Source organism: Glycine soja, chromosome 12 (assembly GCF_004193775.1).
Source record: "Glycine soja cultivar W05 chromosome 12, ASM419377v2, whole genome shotgun sequence".
Lineage (NCBI taxonomy): Eukaryota > Viridiplantae > Streptophyta > Magnoliopsida > Fabales > Fabaceae > Glycine > Glycine soja.
Window position 1 is genome coordinate 35,826,369 of NC_041013.1, and position 9,189 is coordinate 35,835,557.

The 9,189-nt window shown below is 36.2% G+C and overlaps 1 non-coding gene across 1 annotated transcript; it reads left to right on the forward strand.

Annotated features, from left to right (window-relative positions):
* Positions 1–1,161: 1,161 nt before the first annotated feature.
* Positions 1,162–1,268, forward strand: LOC114380664. Its single transcript, XR_003659837.1, has one exon. It is a non-coding gene; the product is annotated as a small nucleolar RNA R71 (small nucleolar RNA).
* The last annotated feature ends 7,921 nt before the right edge of the window (positions 1,269–9,189 follow it).

A 9,189-nucleotide genomic window follows, 5' to 3' on the forward strand; every position in this document is an offset into this window, starting at 1 on the left:
CTTGGAATCTACTTGATGGCATCTAGCAGAGGTATGTTCACCTCTACTTTTCTGAAGGTCTCCAAGATCTCCTTTTTTGCTTCTTCCATCTTTTTGTTTGGAATTGCTCTAGGTGGGAATGGAAGAGGGATAGGAGGCTGCTGTAAGTCGAAATTAATAGAAGAAGGTCCACCTGCATGAAAATTTTTGTTAGGAAGCTTTCTCTTTTGTGCAACTATCTCATCCTTTTTTTCAGGTGTAGAATGAAGCTTGACATGTTCAGGTGCAGGTGCTGCTACTGGTGGAGGCACTTGAATTTGGTTGCCAGACCTCAAGGTGATGGCGCTCACCTTTTTCGAATTCTGCACAGTTTGTGAAGGCAATTTGTCAGAATTTTGGGACTGAGCTTGGTTCATCTGAGTAGCCATCTGCCCCATCTGATTTGTCAGACTCTGAATGGAGGCTCTTGTCTCTTGCTGAAATTGCATATTCTGGATGGTCATTTGCCTCACTGACTCTTCTAAGGAAGGTTGAGGAGGAGCCTCAGTTGCTTGTTGTCTTTGTTATGACTGCTGCTGTATTGGAGGAGGATAATATGGCTTGCTCGGACCAGCAACATTCTGAAAAGGAGGGATAGGCTGTTGTTGTTGTGGAGGACTTGTCCATCTCAGATTTGGATGATTCCTCCAACTTGGATTGTATCTATTGCTTGAAAGGTCATAATTATTCTGCTTTTGTTGGTTTTGCTGCTGAGGAGGTCTATTATAAATGTTTGCAGCATAAGCTTCAGGTTGCTCATTGACTCCAGATTGCTGCAAAGAAGGACAAAGATTTGTATGGTGATCTGCAAAAGAACATAGACCACAGACTCTTGCGACAGGGGTAGATTTTTTATTCATGGCAAGCTGAGTTACTAGGTTGACCAAGGCATCAAGTTTTCCTTCAAACTTTTTATTTTCAGTAGATAAGGATGAATCCGTGGCCACCTCATGGACTCCTCTAAGAACAATAACATCATTTGTTGCACTGAATTGTTGGGAGTTGGAAGCCATCTTCTCAATCAAATTCCTAGCTTCAGCAGGGGTCATATCACCAAGAGCTCTACCATTGGCAGCATCAATCATACTCCTATCCATGTTGCTAAGTCCCTCATAGAAATATTGAAGAAGGAGTTGCTTAGAAATCTGGTGGTGAGGGCAGCTTGCACACAATTTCTTGAATCTTTCCCAGTACTCATACAAGCTTTCTCCACTAAGTTGCCTAATGCCTGAAATGTCTCTTCTGATGGCAGCGGTCCTAGATGCAGGGAAGAATTTCTCCAAGAACACCCTCTTAAGGTCATCCCAGCTAAAAATAGACCTGGGCGCAAGGTAGTATAGCCAATCTTTTGCCACTCCCTCCAGAGAATGAGGAAAAGCCTTTAGAAAGATATGATCTTCTTGGACGTCAGGGGGCTTCATGGTGGAACAAACAATATGGAACTCCTTAAGATGTTTATGAGGATCTTCACCTGCAAGACCATGAAACTTGGGCAGCAAATGTATTAGTCCAGTCTTGAGAACATATGGAACACCCTCATCAGGATATTGAATGCACAAGCTTTCATAAGTGAAATCAGGTGCAACCATCTCCCTAAGAGTCCTCTCACGAGGTGGAGGTTGAGCCATGTTCTCAGTATAAAAATTAGTAGTGGAATGCTCAAAATCATAATATTCAAAATGCACAGAATGACCAGGATGCACACTATCCCTAACTAATCTATGAAAGGTTCTATCTATTTCAGGATCACAGGGTTGTAAATCACCTGGATTGCCCCTAGTCATGCACTATATGCAGCAAATAATGTGTTTCTCAACAGCGCCTAATAGGGGGTTAAAACTACAGCTATACTCAAACGATATCAAAATGAGGTGAAATTTTGTGAAGAACACCCTAAAATCATGAAAAGATAGCACAAAAATTTTCAAACAAAAATTCAAAGTCTAACTATGAAAACTACCTAAGCAAAGTTTAGAAAAATAGGACAATAATACTTGAAAAATAAAAAACTTGATAAACAGCTGATTTTTGGAGTTTGGGAGTCCCCAACCGGCTTTAGTGGGTTGCCACAATATGGGAAATTTTTTTCTTCCCCAAATGCATATATATATATATATATATATACGTATGAAACTTTTATACTTATTATTGGTGATTTCATTTTGTTTGTAATGCTTGATTTTATTTGATCACTAGTTTCGTGAAATTGGATATTAAGTTTGACTGGGAAGTTCTCTTAGAATTTGAACTGAATGAAGTTACTCTTAAGGTTACTTTGCTAGGAAAAGAGCATAGCATTTTGATTGCAAATAGCACGAGATTATGATTGTAATGTTGGGATATTACTTCATGCGAGGAATCAATATTCGGTAAATATTCTTAAGATTCTCGAGTGTGAGGGATCGACTCGGGGTAACTTAATGTGTGCATCAGTAATGTTAGAAAATGTTTCATAATTTTACGTTTTCCTGATGAGGGTATGAACGATGAAATCCAATCCTAATTTTTCCCTGAATTAACTAAAATCGTTATTATTGTTTCCGTAATTTTACATATTTCAAACACACTAATTTCCATTATTTTTGCTATTTCATTGCTTTAAGTTATCTTTTGTTAGTTAGAAAATGATATTCGATTAAATTTGTACATAACTATTAAACTGATAATTTTTACCCGAATGAATTAAGTAACTCAAGTCCTTGTGGAGACAATCTCTTTTTATAAATCTGTAATATGTGAAGACAATTGGTACGCTTACCAAAAGTCTAACATGTTTTTGGCGTCGTTGTCTGGGACTTGAGTCACCCACTTAGTTCTTTCGGATTTAAATTTTCAGTTAGATAGACTATTTTTCTTACTTTTGTAATTATTTCTTTTATTTTTGTATAAATTCTCTCTTGTTATATTTTGTTTTATTTTCACTAACCTTGGTGCTTATGGGTTTTTGTAGTGTGTTCTTTTTTCCTTTATGTGAGGTAAAATTCCAGCAGATAAAACGCCATTTGATCCTAAAATTACCAAGACTAAAAGGAAGAATATGAAGAAAAATAAACAAGCAACCACTAAATCACTAGGTGAGTCTTCTTCTACTAATTGTCCTTCAACTGAAAAGCCATTTGTAGAAGATAACATGGTTGATCGAGGAGGAGAAGGAAATAGACCACCAACGAGGATTCTTGGTGACTATGCTTATCAACAAGGACCAAAGCATTACAACAACATAGTCATTCCTCCTTTTAGCAATAAGGTTGTGGAATTGAAGCCAGCACTACTTAGTCTGATTGACTCACACCCCTTTGCTGGAATGGATCATGAGGATTTGTACACACATTTGTCCACCTTCATTGAGTTGTGCAGTACCATGGAAGCTTTTGATGAAGATGTTGAAGCTGTGTACCTCAAAGCTTTCCCATTCTCCTTGGCAGGTAAGGCAAAAACATGGCTCCAATCACATCCAAACAAAAGCCTCAACACTTGGAAAATGTGGAGGAAAAATTCATTGCAAGGTTCTTTCCTCTGTTTAGATTCATCAGTGCAAGATCCACTATTGCTACTTTTTCCCAAGGGTCTGACGAACCTCTCTGTGTAACATGGCAGAGATTCAAAGCTTTGTTGCAGAGGTGCTCAGACCATAATTTCGATGATGCTGCACATCTACATATTTTCTACATTGGTTTGAAACCTCAAACAAAGATGATTCTTGATACCTCAATTGGGGAACTATGATGTCTAAGAGCTCGGAGGAAGCAATTGTGTCAAAGTCACCATGATAGAGCTCTGATTCAAAGAAAAGGTATAATGGAGCTGGATACTCAGAATGCAATTCTGGACTAGAACAAATTCTTCACGCAGCAAATAGAAGCCTTAACCAAGCAAATAGGTCAACTTCCTTAACAATATCACCAAGGTGGATCACAAAAACCACACCAAGCTCAACAAGTTCAACAACTTCTGAGATATGACTTCTATGGTGGTGACCATTAGATGGCCACTGTTCAACACCTGGTGATTGTCAACAAGAAGAAGATGGTCATTATCTGTAGAATCAAGCCAGACCTCAACAGAACTTCCAAGGAAGCTACCAAGGCTATAAAGGTGGCTTAGGTTCAAATCAGCCTTATGGTTGGAGACCAAAAAATAATAATAATGAATATTTCGGTCCACTAACACTTCTTTTCCAGGTCCTTCTAACAACTCTCATGCATGTTCTTCAAACAGGAGTCCACAAAAATCGCAAGCTCAGTTTGATAGAATGTCAAAGATGGAAGATACTCTAACATAGTTTATGCAGGTGTCCATCTCAAAGTAGAAGAACACTGATGCTTCTATTAAAAATTTGGAAGTTCAGGTTGAAAAGCTGACAAAACAACTGTTTGAGCATGGAAGTGGATCTGTGAGGGACTGTGGTTGGTTTGAAGGATAATGGTGAGAAAAAGAATAAAGAAGGAGTTGAAAAAGAAAAAGAAAAAAATGATGAAGTGGTGACTAGTGAAAAAGTGGAAGAGAAAGTGGTAAGTGAAGAAGAAAAGTAAAAATCAAAGAAACAAACCGCTAACAAAGGTGAAGTTGTAGTAAACCATCCATAAATTGAGCATCTTCCTTATCTACATGTTCCGATAAAGAAAGATAGGGAAAGGCAGTACAAGCATTTCATAGACATTTTCAAATGACTGCATATTAACATTCCTTTTTGAGACATTGGAGCAAATGCCAACATATACCAACAATATGGATGATGAAATAATGGAGCCTCAACCACCACAATGACGTCCAACTTAAAAGACGTTAAAGAAGCGCTCCTGGGAGGCAACCCAGTGTTTTTTAAACTGTCTTAAATTTTTGTTACTTTAATCTTTATGTCTTATGTGTCTGAAATTTACTTTTGAGTCTTTATTCATGAATTATGTTTTTGAATGTCTAATCTATTTTGTTAGAGCTATCATTGCATGGCTTGGGGACAAGCCTATTTTTTTAGGAGGAGGAAAAGCAGAGGAAGATGGAGACATAAAAAATCCTATTAACTATTTCATTGGAGGAGACTGAGCTCCTCAGCCATGATCTTCAAAAATTCATGAACTTGTCTATATGTTTATTTATCGCTTTGTATTAAATTTTAGTGCTTTATTACTTTACTTTTATATATTTGTTTGAAAACTTATGCGAGTTTGTGCTTTGATATATTTTGTTCTGTTAGTGTAGTTGTAGATTATATATAACTCTTTTTGGGACTTAAACGATAAATTTTTCTTGGACATAATGCGCTTTGGAAAGAATCGACTACCAATATTTTTTTAAACTTACTTTTGTTTGTATCAAAACATAACAAAATGATTTTTGAAAACATTGAGAATGAAAACAATGAATGACTTTCCCAAATACCAAATGAATCTAGTAACATTAAGAAGGTTAAATTTTTAATTAGTTAAGACACATTAATAATTAATTCAACCCCCCCTCTTCTTAATTATTTTGAGGCCACTCGATCCAACAAGTGGTATCAGAGCAAGTATCTTGTAGAAAGTTTAATAATTGTTTAGACTGTGGCCTTAACCCTTCAATAAAAATGTTGAGCTGAATTGGTTCTGAGAATTCATGACTGGGTGTCTTTCTCAATAATCCATGAAATCTCTCTAATGCCTCACTCAAGGACTCTTCTAGAAATTGGTGAAATGAAGAGATGGTCGCTTTTCCTTCTGCAGTCTTAGACTCAGGGAAATACTTCTTCAGAAATTTCTCAACCACTTCATCCCAAGTCTTAAGATTGTTGCCTTTGAACGAGTGTAGCCACCTTTTAGCTTCTCCAGACAATGAGAATGAAAACAAGCTCAAATGGATAGCATCCTCAGGCACACCAGCCAATCTAATAGTGTTACAAATCTCAATATAGGTGGCTAGGTGCGCATATGGGTCTTCATTAGGCAAATCGTGAAACAAATTGTTTTGGATCAATTGGATTAATGATGGAGGGTGATTTTGATGGTCTGTGCTTGAACTTCCGGCCGCACAATACTAGTAAAGAATTGCGGCACACTTGAGCTTGAGTAGTCTTCCAGAGTAACTCTTCTTGGCTCCACAACCATGATATTTGCTTCAGCTAAAATTGTATAAGATCGCCCTTGAATAGGAAAACTAGAAGATGCCTCAGAAGATCGAGGTTCTTCTTCTGGAGTTGCTGCTGCTTCTATGTCCTGCAAAAATTTTCTATTTCTCTCTGCAATTCTTCTCCTGCAAGTTGCGTTAATCTCCAAATCTATGGGAATCAAAGCACCTGTAGCAGATCTTCTTTGCATACAAAACAAGCAGAACAACAATTATCCAATTCCAAAGAACAAAAAATCTGCAGTATCTACTATTAACAGAAATAATCAAAGAATCAAAGAAAAAAATGAATCAATGCCTTAAAAATGAACTAAGCTCTCCAAATGAAAATAAGTTCCCCAGCAACAGTGCCAAAAATACTTTGTAGACCCTCTTCCACAGTTCCTTTTTCCAAAATTTGTAATTACTCTTTTTACGCGGAAGTGGTTTACTGGAAAGTGCACCGGGTCATCAAGTATTTAATTAAAACGGAATGATCCGAGTATCGAACACTGGGAACTTGTTTATTTGGCAAAGCTTTGTTCAATAATCATGCATTTTGTTGACAGAAAATAATAATTGTGAATTGAAGTAAAAGTATGATATATCCTAATTAGAAAAACAGTAAACACAAGCAATTAAAAGTGACAGCAGTGGTTTAAAAGCGTTGGGTCTTTCTAATAAACGAGTTGATGCATATAAATATATTTCTCTAATTAAGAATGTTCTTGTGTTCTATGCTAAAGACTAAAGTACTAAACCTCGATCCCCCTTAAGTTTAGACTAATTTAAATCAAGCTTCGTCCTCAGATCCCTCTTGTTGGACTAGGCTTAATTTAAACAGCATTATAATCACAACATAATTAAAAAACTAAAAAAAAACCTGCAATCTATCCCTAGCAATGCAGTTATCTAGGCCTGCTATATCAAATTCTAAGGAAACAGTACACTTCCTGGTGCTAAAGTTCCTAAGAGTACACACTAGTGGGTGATCAGACCAAAGGCATGCAACAATAAAGCATTGATAGAAGCAATGAACACACAAAACACAATTAATTAGATATGAAAAGTATTAAATCAACTGTTCATTAGAAATCCCCAACTAGGGTTTTAGCAATCCATTACAAGGAGACCTAAATTATAAATCAGACAAAAAATGAAGAGCAATTACTGCTTACGCAGGAAGAGGGATCCTCCTCCTCTTCATGGCACCTCACAATCACTCAAACACTCCCAAATCACTCTCAAATGGCTCCTTGCTGTTGCTACCTCCTCTGAGCTCCTCTTTCACGCAAGCCTCGATCTTTGATGTGGAAGCAATGCTTTCCAAGTTTATTTTGATGATGCCAAAGACTCAAGTCAAGAATCAAGAGTCAAGCAAGTATCAAGAATCAAAGAGTCGTTCAATCAAGATTCAAGATTAAAGTGAAGATTCAAGAGAAGACTCAAGATATATACAAGAACATCAAGATAAGTATAAAAAGATTTTTTTCAAAAGAAAAGATTGAATTAGCACAATTTGTCCAAAAGAATTTTTCAAAGAAAAATCTTTTACCAAGAGTTTTACTCTCTGGTAATTGATTACCTGAAGGCAGTAATCGATTACCAGTAGCCAACATTCTTTTTAAACTAATTTACAAAGTAGTAATCGATTACCATGGGCATGTAATTGATTACCAAAGTTTTTAAACATTGGATTTCAAATTTCAAGAGTCACAACATGTGATAAAACATTTTCAAACTTGTGTAATCGATTACACAACATTTGTAATCGATTACCAGTATTTCTAAATGTTGTTTTCAAATTTAAACATGAAGAGTCACATCTGTTGATGTGCAATCGATTACACTATGATGGTAATTGATTACCAGTGAATTATTTTGAAAATAAATCATCAAAAGTCATAATTCTTAAAGTGACTAGTTTTTGAAGATTTTTTAAAGAGTCACAACTTTTAAAGTGGCTAGTTTTCAAAAAGAGTCACAACTTTTAAAGTGACTAGTTTTCAAGAGAGTCACAACTTTTAAAGTGACTAGTCTTGAAGAAATTTCCAAGAGTCACAACTTTTAACTTGTTTTTTCAAGAGCCATCAAATGGCTATAAATATGTGACCATGGCACGAATTTCAAAAAATTGATTTTCATTCAATTATTCTCAACATCTTTCTAAGAGTTTTTGTTCAATACTTTCTTTGTCAAGAAAAGTTCATTGGTCAAAAACTTGTGTTATTCTTCTTCTTCATTCCTTCTCCCTTTTGCCAAAAGAATTCAAAGAACTAACTCTCTTTGAATTCTTTTGATTCTTTCTTTCTCCCTCTTGCCAAAAGAATTCAAAGAACTAACCGTCTGAGAATTCTTTTGATTCCCCAAACAAAGAATTCAAGGAACTAACCGTTTGAGAATTCTTTGCCCAAACACTGAATTCAAAGAACTAACCATCTGAGAATTCTTTGTAGGAAGCGGGTAGCTTCTTGGTTATAATAGTGAACATAAGGGAGGGTGCATCCTTTGTGGTTTGCTTCAAGTAGAGGGTACACCTACTTGGTTGTTCAAAGAGAACAAGGGAGGGTACATCCTTTGTGGCTCTTTGCTTGTAAAGGATTCTACAAGGTTATTGGAAATCACAAGAATCGTGGGTTGCTTGGGGACTAGACGTAGGCACGGTTTGTGGCCGAACCAATATAAATTTTGTGTTTGCTTTCTTCTTCCCTACACTCTTTACTTTTCCGCAGTGCACTTTTTATTTCCGCTTTACTTTTGTCTAAGTTATTGTTTTTGTTCTTTACTTTCTCATAACTTAGTAGTAAAGCCTAATTGAATCTAGAAATATTAAGAAGGATAATTTTTAATTAGTCAAGACACATTAATAATTAATTCAACTCCCCCCCTTCTTAATTATTTCGAGGCCACTTGATCCAACAAGTGGTATCAGAGCAGGTATCTTGAGAAAAGTTTCACAACTTCAAGATAAATGGCCTCTTTAAATTCTCTTTTTTCCAAAAGTAATTTCAGGTATAGATCAAATCTGAAATCATTTCAAGATCATGATGAAGACCAAGCCAACTTATGTCTCATAACAAAATCTCATGAGAA